The sequence below is a fragment of the Ranitomeya imitator genome, chromosome 2 (genome assembly GCF_032444005.1).
Source record: "Ranitomeya imitator isolate aRanImi1 chromosome 2, aRanImi1.pri, whole genome shotgun sequence".
NCBI lineage: Eukaryota > Metazoa > Chordata > Amphibia > Anura > Dendrobatidae > Ranitomeya > Ranitomeya imitator.
The window spans coordinates 191106008-191117504 of record NC_091283.1 but is presented as its reverse complement, the minus strand read 5'-3'; positions in this window follow the sequence as shown (position 1 = coordinate 191117504).

Sequence of the window (11497 nt, the reverse complement as noted above, 5' to 3'; positions counted from 1 at the left end):
AGTCTTTAGTCGCCTATGAATAACTAAATTTGTAATCTTAGTGTTACATCTATTATATCTGTTCATAATAAATACATAAGCACACTCCAGAAATCTCTGTCATCCATTAAATGCATAGTGCACATGCCTACTGTTGTTAACTGGCATCATGTCAAGCTCTTTACATTGAGTCGCTCAGGAATTTAGTTTTATTGGCATCCTGATACAGTGATGAGCGTAATGTCTGGCCTCAATATATGGGGCAGTGAACACCAGCTAGGTGTCCTGGATGATTAGCCCTCCCACTACCATTAGAGTACAATATGCTGCAGACATTGGAAAAGACTACTGAAACATAGAAAAGAATACTAATTGAGTAACCTCTTTGCATTTTTGTAGACAAGATGCAACTTCCTGCCCAGAAGAGAAACTAGAGTGTGTTCACATTTTTTTGCGGGGGAAATGTTATTCTGTTCTGAAAATGAAATTTTGCTCTAGCCTGACATTTTTATCTTCCCTCATAGGATTTGGTATTTTTTACGATAGGGATAGAAAATCTGATATTCACCCTGGTAAAAAATACAGTTACTCCAATGGAAATCTGAAACACCCTATTATAAATTAATAGGATCTATCGGGATACGTCAAACTCTGTTTGAAAGCGGATTCGGCATAGTTGTCATTTCTCCCTTGTGGACGAATTAAAGCTTTAAAGGGAACCTGTCACCTCATTTTGATGCTATAAGAGGCAGCCACTGCCTTTCTGGGTTTACCTACAGCATTCTTTAATGGGCGGCACGGTGGCGCAGTGGTTAGCACAGCAGCCTTGCAGCGCTGGAGTCCTGGGTTCAAACCCCACCAAAGACAACATCTGCAAAGAGTTTGTATGTTCTCTCCTTGTTTGCGTGGGTTTCCTCCGGGCACTCCGGTTTCCTCCCACATTCCAAAGACATACTGATAGGGAATTTAGATTGTGAGCCCCATTGGGGACAGCAGTGATAATGTGTGCAAAATGTAAAGCGCTGCGGAATATGTTAGCGCTATATAAAAATAAAGATTATTATTATTATTATAATGCTTTAGATATAACCTGAAAGAGAAGAAAAACAAGTTTTACTATACTCACCCGCGGGCGGTATTGTCAAATGGGTGTCGCAAGTTCGGGTCCGGCGCCTCCCATCTTCATGCGATGTCGTCATACTCCTGCACAGGCGTACTGATTTGCCCTGTTGAGGGCAGAGTAACGTACTGCAGTGCACAGGTGCTAGGCCTCTCTGACTTTTCCCGGCGCATGCGTACTGCAGTAATTTGCTCTGCCCTCAACAGGGCAAATCAGTACGCCTGCGCAGGAGTGTGACACGAAGCAAGCAGGATGACGACATTACATGAAGATGGGAGGCCCCGGACCTGCGACACCCATCGGACCGGACTGCCCCCTGGTGAGTATAATAAAACATGTTTTTCTTCTCTTTCAGGTTTGATCGGGGGCTTTTATCTACAGCATTACAGAATGCTGTAGATAAGCCCCAAAAGGCAGTGGCCGCATCTTGTAGCGGCAAAACGAGGTGACAGGTTCCCTTTCAAACGATCAATTTGCATCAGTTCTACTATAGATAACTTATTAATCTTAAAAAATATATAATAGATCATATAATAAAAATGATCATTATAGAACCTATGATTACAGAAACTGATACACTTTGATATCAGCTCAAGTCCCTTTGAAAGTAATTCATCAATGGATATTAATACGTGTTTTACTAACACTTATAAATGAAAAAAAATCTCACTCCAGTTCATGTTTACAACAGTATGGTTTGCCAGTACGTATAATTTACAGGAATAGACCACCACATACTCCCCCTCAAGATGCTTAAGTAGTTATTAAATGTCTTCAGCTGGACACTACTTCTTGATTTCCAATTGAGGATTAGTACCTCGTAATCGGGAGATATTAAATAACGTGTAAGTATCTCAGTGACAGATCTAAGTTCATTACAAAGACACTTTTAGAAAAGATTTTTTTATCACAAAGCAAAAAATACCAAATGTAGTTACGGTCCAAAGCTTTAACTATTTCACAACTGGAGCTCAGGGGTTAATGGAAAACAACTTATGTTTTACTCATTACCCATGTGTCACACAGTTTGACGAAGGAACTTCTGAGTCAGGAATACTCTAGCTGCTAGAAGTGAACATTCATCAAGTGTCTTCTCTTCCAAAACTGGAGCAAACACATGGTTAAGGCACAAGTGTGCTTTGAGACAACTGACAACAAGCTGGCATTTTGCCTTTTTTGCATTCTTTCATTTCTTAGCTTTGCACACTATATTAACTTATGACAGCTTTTCAATTATGTTGAAAATTGTGTCCAAAAATGCTATGATAATCATTTGATCAATTGTGATCACATTACACATAACCTAAAGAAATGGTATAAATCATTTTTGGGAGAGTGGGGGCATTATGCTGGAACCTCAACTTGTAGGACTCGGAGTGGGAGGTGTTCAGTCAGTAAGATCAACCTTTTAAAACCGTATATATAGGCAAGCAAGTGTTTGAAAGCTATATCCATTGACGCCTTTACATCTTCTTTCTGTTGCAGGCAGATTCTTTGGCACAACGCACTTGGAGTATCATAGTCTTCCCTTTATGGGGCCATTCTTATACCATTTTGATCACTCCAATAGATGTTCCATCTGGATTACTGAAAAATGGGATTCAGGCCGCCCCTTACAAAAAAAGTAAATATGTAAAGGCAAAACTGTAATTTATCGGTGACTGTCAATGTGAGAATTGAACCAAAAATTAGGAGAGTCAATGATTGGGTTGAGGGAAATGGGCCCAACTTTGGCTCTGGCTCACAGAGAGCAATATATATCTTGAGTTGGCCCGATCATACATTGCAAAAAGGGAGTGCTAGTTAATTTAATGATGCTGCTTTCATTTTATCAGCCATTATTATAAGGTACAGTGAGTGGGACAGCATGAACATTAGTTATACAATCAACCTGAAAACCATGAATAGTTGAGATAAAGCAAATAAGACAGAGAGGAGAGAAGTCATGTAAAACAATGAGGCTTCTTCACACTGCAAAATCTGTGAAAGTGTAATGTGAGTAGGGGTTCTCCAGTTAAGAAATAAAAAAGAAACACTGGGGCCCAGCACTCAATGAAAAAGTTATATTGGATAGGGACCCTATCATTTCACCGTTGAATGGCTTTAGACTTAAGACGTGGCATGTGAAAGAGTCCAAGAAATGTCATTAACTACAAACCTTTTTTCAGAACATCGTATATTAAGGGTTTTTTCCCAACTTTCAAGTTATCACCTGTCTACATGATAAGTGATAACTTGCTGATTGCTTGGGAACTGACTGCTTCGATCTCCAGCGATCCTGAGATAGCGACTAGCCACACATGTGTGACTCCACTTGGCATATAAAAACAGAAATTGCAACCATAGGCAAGCACGACTACAGAAGACAAAAACAATATCCCCCCAAAAACTTGCAGGGTCTGAAATAATTACAAAAAGTAAAATTACATTTTAATTGAATGTAAATAAAAAAAGCATATATGTAACCAGCAAAACCGACACAAAGATATGTTGGTGCATATATATATATATATATATATATATATATATACTAGATGGTGGCCCGATTCTAACGCATCGGGTATTCTAGAATATGCATGTCCACGTAGTATATGTCACGTACTATATTGCCCAGTCACGTAGTATATTGCCCAGTGACGTAGTATATTGCCCAGCCACGTAGTATATTGCCCAGCCACGTAGTATATTGCCCAGTCACGTAGTATATTGCCCAGCCACGTAGTATATAGTAGAGCCATGTAGTATATTGCCCAGTTACGTAGTATATTGTCCAGCCACATAGTATATTGCCCAGCACAGAGCCACGTAGTATAGAGACGCAAAAATAAAAATAAAACATATACTTACCTTCTGAAGACCCGTTGGAAGTCCTGCTATACTTACCATCCGCCGCCTTTGCCGCTCCTCGCCACGCTCCCGGGACCGCTACATTGCAAGCGGCAAGGTCCTTGTCGTGCAGGACCTGCCGTGACGTCACGGTCACATGACTGTGTAGCGGTCACATGACTGTGACGTCACGGCAGGTCCTGCTCGCGCAGGCGCGCAGGGCCTGTGATGACGTCGCGGTCACATGACCGTGACGTCATGGCAGGTCCTTCTGCCACACCATCCATGCGACCGGAAAGTGGCGGTTGTATCGTGAGGAGCGGGAAAGGCGGCATAGGTGAGTATGTACCGTAATCGTTTTTAATTTTTTAAATTATTTTTAACATTAGATGTTTTTACTATTGGCGCTGCATAGGCCGCGTCAATAGTAAAAAACTTGGTCACACAGGGTTAATAGCAGCGAAAACGGAGTGCGTTACCCGTGGCATAACGCGGTCCGTTACCGCGGGCATTAACCCTGTGTGAGCGGTGAGCGGAGGGGTGTATGCGGGCGCCGGGCAGTCAGAGCAGCCATTTTCTTCCGGACTGTGCGCGTCGCTGATTGGTCGCGGCAGCCATGACAGGCAGCTGCCGAGACCAATCAGCGAACGAATAACCGTGACAGAAGGACAGACAGACAGACGGAAGTACCCCTTAGACAATTATGTATATAGATATATATATTGTGGTGTGACAGGTGATCGCGTTGTTAATGGGAGGTATGTATCACAGGGATGGATGCTCCATGCTCCCTGCGATGCAACCCGGAGTATTTTCTCTTTAGTGCACATGAGCACTAAAGATGTCATTTAGTGCACCTGGGTCCGGGTTGCGGGTAGCTATGAGAGATGGGAGGGTCTGGCTACCCACATATCTCACCTCTGGGTGAGGGTGCTCACTGTACCCCTTTTTCCTGCGGGAAGTGCTTGTGTTTGAGGACCTGCAGTGATGTCATGATCATGTGACCTGTACATGAAGTTACCTCCACTGTGGGTCTGGTTACAGGCTACCTAATGGAAGTGTGTTTGGCACATGGTAGTGAGTGATTGGGAGTCTGTCGGTGTGGACAGACTTCCATGTGTCCCAGCTGAACAATACAGAGAGACTGTGTTTAGACTGTAGAGCCTGCGTGCTGGACATAGCACAGCTTGTGTGCCCACAGACCTGAGAGCGGAGCTCTACTATGGACATTAAGGATTTATCTGTCTGATGTAAGACTGTTTACCTTTTGTTCATGTTTCTACGGTTTATGGAGAGAATAAACCACATAGACTGTTTTAACTGGAAAAACCGTGCCTGAGTGCTTGAATCCCGTGTCAAGCGAGTGTCCCCCAAGACACGCAGTAAGCGCAACGTTACTATATATATATATATATACAGTGAGGCAAAAAAGTATTTAGTCAGTCAGCAATAGTGCAAGTTCCACCACTTAAAAAGATGAGAGGCGTCTGTAATTTACATCATATGTAGACCTCAACTATGGGAGACAAACTGAGAAAAAAAAATCCAGAAAATCACATTGTCTGTTTTTTTATCATTTTTTTTGCATATTATGGTGGAAAATAAGTATTTGGTCAGAAACAAACAATCAAGATTTCTGGCTCTCACAGACCTGTAACTTCTTCTTTAAGAGTCTCCTCTTTCCTCCACTCATTACCTGTAGTAATGGCACCTGTTTAAACTTGTTATCAGTATAAAAAGACACCTGTGCACACCCTCAAACAGTCTGACTCAAAACTCCACTATGGTGAAGACCAAAGAGCTGTCAAAGGACACCAGAAACAAAATTGTAGCCCTGCACCAGGCTGGGAAGACTGAATCTGCAATAGCCAACCAGCTTGGAGTGAAGAAATCAACAGTGGGAGCAATAATTAGAAAATGGAAGACATACAAGACCACTGATAATCTCCCTCGATCTGGGGCTCCACGCAAAATCCCACCCCGTGGGGTCAGAATGATCACAAGAACGGTAAGCAAAAATCCCAGAACCACGTGGGGGGACCTAGTGAATGAACTGCAGAGAGCTGGGACCAATGTAACAAGGCCTACCATAAGTAACATACTACGCCACCATGGACTCAGATCCTGCAGTGCCAGACGTGTCCCACTGCTTAAGCCAGTACATGTCCGGGCCCGTCTGAAGTTTGCTAGAGAGCATTTGGATGATCCAGAGGAGTTTTGGGAGAATGTCCTATGGTCTGATGAAACCAAACTGGAACTGTTTGGTAGAAACACAACTTGTCGTGTTTGGAGGAAAAAGAATACTGAGTTGCATCCATCAAACACCATACCTACTGTAAAGCATGGTGGTGGAAACATCATGCTTTGGGGCTGTTTCTCTGCAAAGGGGCCAGGACGACTGATCCGGGTACATGAAAGAATGAATGGGGCCATGTATCGTGAGATTTTGAGTGCAAACCTCCTTCCATCAGCAAGGGCATTGAAGATGAAACGTGGCTGGGTCTTTCAACATGACAATGATCCAAAGCACACCGCCAGGGCAACGAAGGAGTGGCTTCGTAAGAAGCATTTCAAGGTCCTGGAGTGGCCTAGCCAGTCTCCAGATCTCAACCCTATAGAAAACCTTTGGAGGGAGTTGAAAGTCCGTGTTGCCAAGCGAAAAGCCAAAAACATCACTGCTCTAGAGGAGATCTGCATGGAGGAATGGGCCAACATACCAACAACAGTGTGTGGCAACCTTGTGAAGACTTACAGAAAACGTTTGACCTCTGTCATTGCCAACAAAGGATATATTACAAAGTATTGAGATGAAATTTTGTTTCTGACCAAATACTTATTTTCCACCATAATATGCAAATAAAATGTTAAAAAAACAGACAATGTGATTTTCTGGATTTTTTTTTCTCAGTTTGTCTCCCATAGTTGAGGTCTACCTATGATGTAAATTACAGACGCCTCTCATCTTTTTAAGTGGTGGAACTTGCACTATTGCTGACTGACTAAATACTTTTTTGCCCCACTGTATATATATACAGTGTATATATAAAAAAGACATTTAATGTATACTAGAGACCATATCATGATTGCCATGTTTGCCTCCTGTGACCCGCTGCTCTGCTGATGCCACTCCCCCACCTACCCACCACAGCCAGAGCCAGTACATGCAGACTATAAGACGCACCCCCCATTTTCCTCCACATTTTTGGAGGAAAAAAGTGTGTCTTATAGTCTGAAAAATATGGTATATTTTTTTGCCTAGCAGCATTAGATCATTGTATGATTTCTGGAGGTGCTGACCATTCTTTTTTCCTTTTTTTTCTTTTTTTCTTTGGATGTGTATTCCTCCCATTTGGCACAAGTGATTTTAAATTAGCAGGAGACTGCAAAAAAAGGGGTCTTGCCCATTTTTGCTCTCACTGGAGAGCTTGAGGAAGGTGAGTTGCAATGTTCCTTTCATTTGGTGTTGGTGCTGTGTGGCGGCCATTGTTGCTTCTGTTTTGTGCTGGTGGGGAGGTGCCGTCTGGAGTCATAGGGACTGTCTTACACCATGGGCGCTGTGAGGCACCAGACCATCGTCCCAGCCAGTGCATTGTCGCTGCGGCGGCGGTCAGCACACGGCTCCGCTCTGTTAGGGTGATAGGGACTCACTAAGAGGTTTGCCATGATGTGGCAGTGGGATTCATACTTTCTGATCAGAATGTTAAACTAAGAACCTCATTAGATCATTGTATGATATTTGGAGGTGCTGTCTATTCTCTTTTTCAGCATAGAACATGGAATATGCGCTGAGGAAACCGGATGATGGAAAGTTTTGTCATAAATGTGAGACCTCTTACATTCGTGACTGTGCTTAAAGACATGAAGTGGACTGTTCCCAATAAGCAGAGGAGGGTGATCGTAATCCTATCATGTATGGCTAATTAAGATGGGGAGCAATGTTGGGACACAGCATTGTATCTTAATTAACCAGTCGACTATTTCTATCAAGTCAGAAAGAATGCTCTTATCCTTGATGACTAGTGATGTTTTCTGATATGCTAATTATGCATTGCTTAGGCCAGATAGTTTGTTGACTTTTAAAACAGAGGAGGAAAATCTATACAAATAGATTACATAATCAAACAATGCGACTTGGTTGTCACCCTTCTTCCCCTTATCTGTGATGCCGGATTGAAGGACACTCGTTAAACATAAAAAGAGGTGATATGCCTCTATGAGACACAGAAAGAGACAGCCAGAGATTCTGCCAAGACATCCATACATCCAAAGGACCAGAGACAGAACAGCAGCCAATAGATTATGGCTCCATTACGAGGAACACCGATCTATTATTCTACAGGAAACAACTTAGGGGATCTCGGCCCTGGTTGGAAGAATACAGATCTGCTCCATTGACCATTTCTGAATCATGGATACGTTTGGAGAAAGCCAGGATTGGAACATGCTGGTCACCTTCCTCAGAGATGTATCTAGGGTTTCTGGCACCCGGGGCAAGAATTCAGTTTGGCGCCCCCCTCCAAGGACATATGCAATTTGCACAGTTAATCATGTACCGATGAGCTGCTCTCCCTAATGCTCTCAATGTTCAGTGAAAAACTGAGAGAAGCAGGAAGAGAAGTTTGTTGTCACAGGACCATAAGTATTTAAATCGCACATGAGTGAGGTGTCCATGTGATGACTACTGGAACCTGCAGAGCTGAATCCTAGCATCGCAGGCTTCTGAATTCTCACAACTAATGCACTGCACACTTTTAGGATTCTCCCTTGCCAGTGGACAGTCATGTCAGTACAAGCATGCAATTTGTATACTTCTGGCCACATTCCAACTAGACGTGCCCAGCCTCGCTCAGTTCATTTTCATTGAGTGAGGCCACACATGTCTAGTCAGCATGTGACCTGATGTATGTAAATCGCCAACATGCGAGAATCCTGACAGAGTGCAGTGCACACTGTGAGAAGTCAGAAGTCTGCAGTCGCAAAGAATGACTGCAGACTCATCACAAACCTGGACATCCCCTTTAATGCTCCTAACAAATAAAAAGATGAGAATTAGTTAGTATCACAAATAACATTTACTGTACATCCAGGTACCTTATAGATGATGTTGTCTCTGGAGTCGCTCTTCTTTTTTTCATCTTATCTAGACCCCATGATGAGTTTTCTCATCCACAGCTGTCTCTGCAGACTTCCATCTTCTGTGCTCTTTTGCAGAAAATCTACACATGATGCCCTTAAAGATAGAAGTGTCATTATAATGCTCCTGAATAAAAAATTGCCCCTCACTATATTGTCTGCACAAAATATGACCCCCGCACTGTACCTCTTATGGTACATGCTCTTTACACTGACCTCTCCTTTCCATACTGGTCCCCTCTTCACACTGTCCTCTCATACTGTGTCTCCCCTACAGGGCCCAGTATTTATACTGTACTCTCATTACATTCCCACTTCTTGGTAAATTGTCCCCTCAGTTTCTATTGGTGCCCACTCACTTTCCTCCCCCCTACTGTTTCCTCACACTATTCTCCTCCCTCCTCATACTGTCTCCTCTCACATCCCCCATTCACCATACTGTCTCCTCATATATTTACCCCTCACTTTCTATACTGCCTGCTCACCTGACTCCCCATACCGTGTCTGCACACAACCCATCACCCTCACTCCCCGTACGTCCACATACATTTTTCACATCGCTACTCATACTGTGTCCGCATACATTCCCCCATTTGCTCCCCATACTGTTTGCACCCATCCCCATACTGTTTCCTCATATAAGCGCCCCATTTCCCCATACTGTTTCCTCGTTCATGCCCCCCATTCCCCTGTACTGTTTCCTCATACATGCCCCCTATTCTCCTGTACTGTTTCCTCATGCATGCCCCCCATTCTCCTGTACTGTTTCCACATACATGCCCCTCATTCCCCCATACTGATTCCTCATATATGCCCCCATTCCCCCATACTGTTTCCTCATACATGCCCCCCAATCCCCCATACTGTTTCCTCATATATGCCCCCCATTCCCAAGTACTTTTTCCTCATACATACCCACCATTCCCAAGTACTGTTTCCTCATACATGCCCCCATTCCCCAGTACTGTTTCCTCATACATGCCCCCATTCCCCAGTACTGTTTCCTCATACATGCCCCCATTCCCCAGTACTGTTTCCTCATACATGCCCCACATTCCCCTGTACTGTTTCCTCAGACATGCCCCTCATCTCCCCCTTTGCTCTTCATTTTGTGTCCTCAAATCTCCCCCACACATCAATCCCCCCATCCCCACTACAAATCTCCCCACACACAATAAATCACCCCATCTCCACTCCAAATCTCCCCCACACACATTACATCCACCATCCCCACTCCAAATCTCCCCCACACATTAAATCCACCATCCCCACTCCAAATCTCCCCCACACATTACATTCACCATCCCCATTCCAAATCTACCCCCACACATTAAACACCACCATCCCCATGACAAATCTCCCCCACACACACATTAAATCCCCCATCCCCACTCCAATTCTCCCCACACACAATAAATCCCCCAACCCCACTCAAATTCTCCCCACACACATTAAACACACCCATCCCCACTCCAATTCTCCCCCCACACAATAAATTCCCCCACCCCTCTCCAAATTTTCTCCCCACACAATAAATCTCCCATCCCCACTCAAATTCTCCCTCCCACACAATAAATCTCCCATCCTCAATCAAATGCTCCCCCACACAATAAATCCTTACATCCCCTCAAATTCTCAACCCACACAATAAATCCCCCATCCCCACTCAAATTCTCAACCCACACAATAAATCCCCCGATCCCCACTCACATTAAATCCCCCCACAATAAATCCCCTTATTCCCCTTACATTAAATTCCCCATCCCCACTTACATTAAATCTCTCCCAATAAATCCCCCCATCCCCACTCACAATAAGTCTCCCCACACACAATAAATACCCCCATCCCCACTCACATTAAATTCCCCCATCTCCACTCACATTTAATCTCCCCCCACAATAAATCCCCCATCCCCACTCACATTAAATCTCCTCTCCACAATAAATCCCCCATCCCCACTCACATTAAATCCCCTCACCCCACTCACATTAAATCTCCCCCACAATAAATCCCCCATCTCCACTCACATTAAATCCCCCCACAATAAATCCCCCATCCCCACTCACATTAAGTCTCCCCCCTCTCCACACACATTAAATCTCCTCTTCGCACCTTTGGTGTCTTCAGCTTCACTGGAGCATTTACCACCGACCTGCATCTCTGGATCTGTAGCGCCGGCGAGTGACGTCAGCAACGTGATCACATGACATGATCACGCTGCTGGTGTCACGCTGACCCAGCAGTCAGAGCTTCAATTGTATTCGTATCTGAAAAACGCAAGTACAATTGATCCCTGGAAGCCAACGTGCTGCAGCTTCTCTGTGCTGGCTGTCAGCTTGGCACAGAGAACGTCTGACTCCCAGTCCAGAGGGCAGCTGAATGCAGCCACCGGGGAGACACTGCAGAACGCCGCATTAGGCGGCCCAACAGCGTCCCCC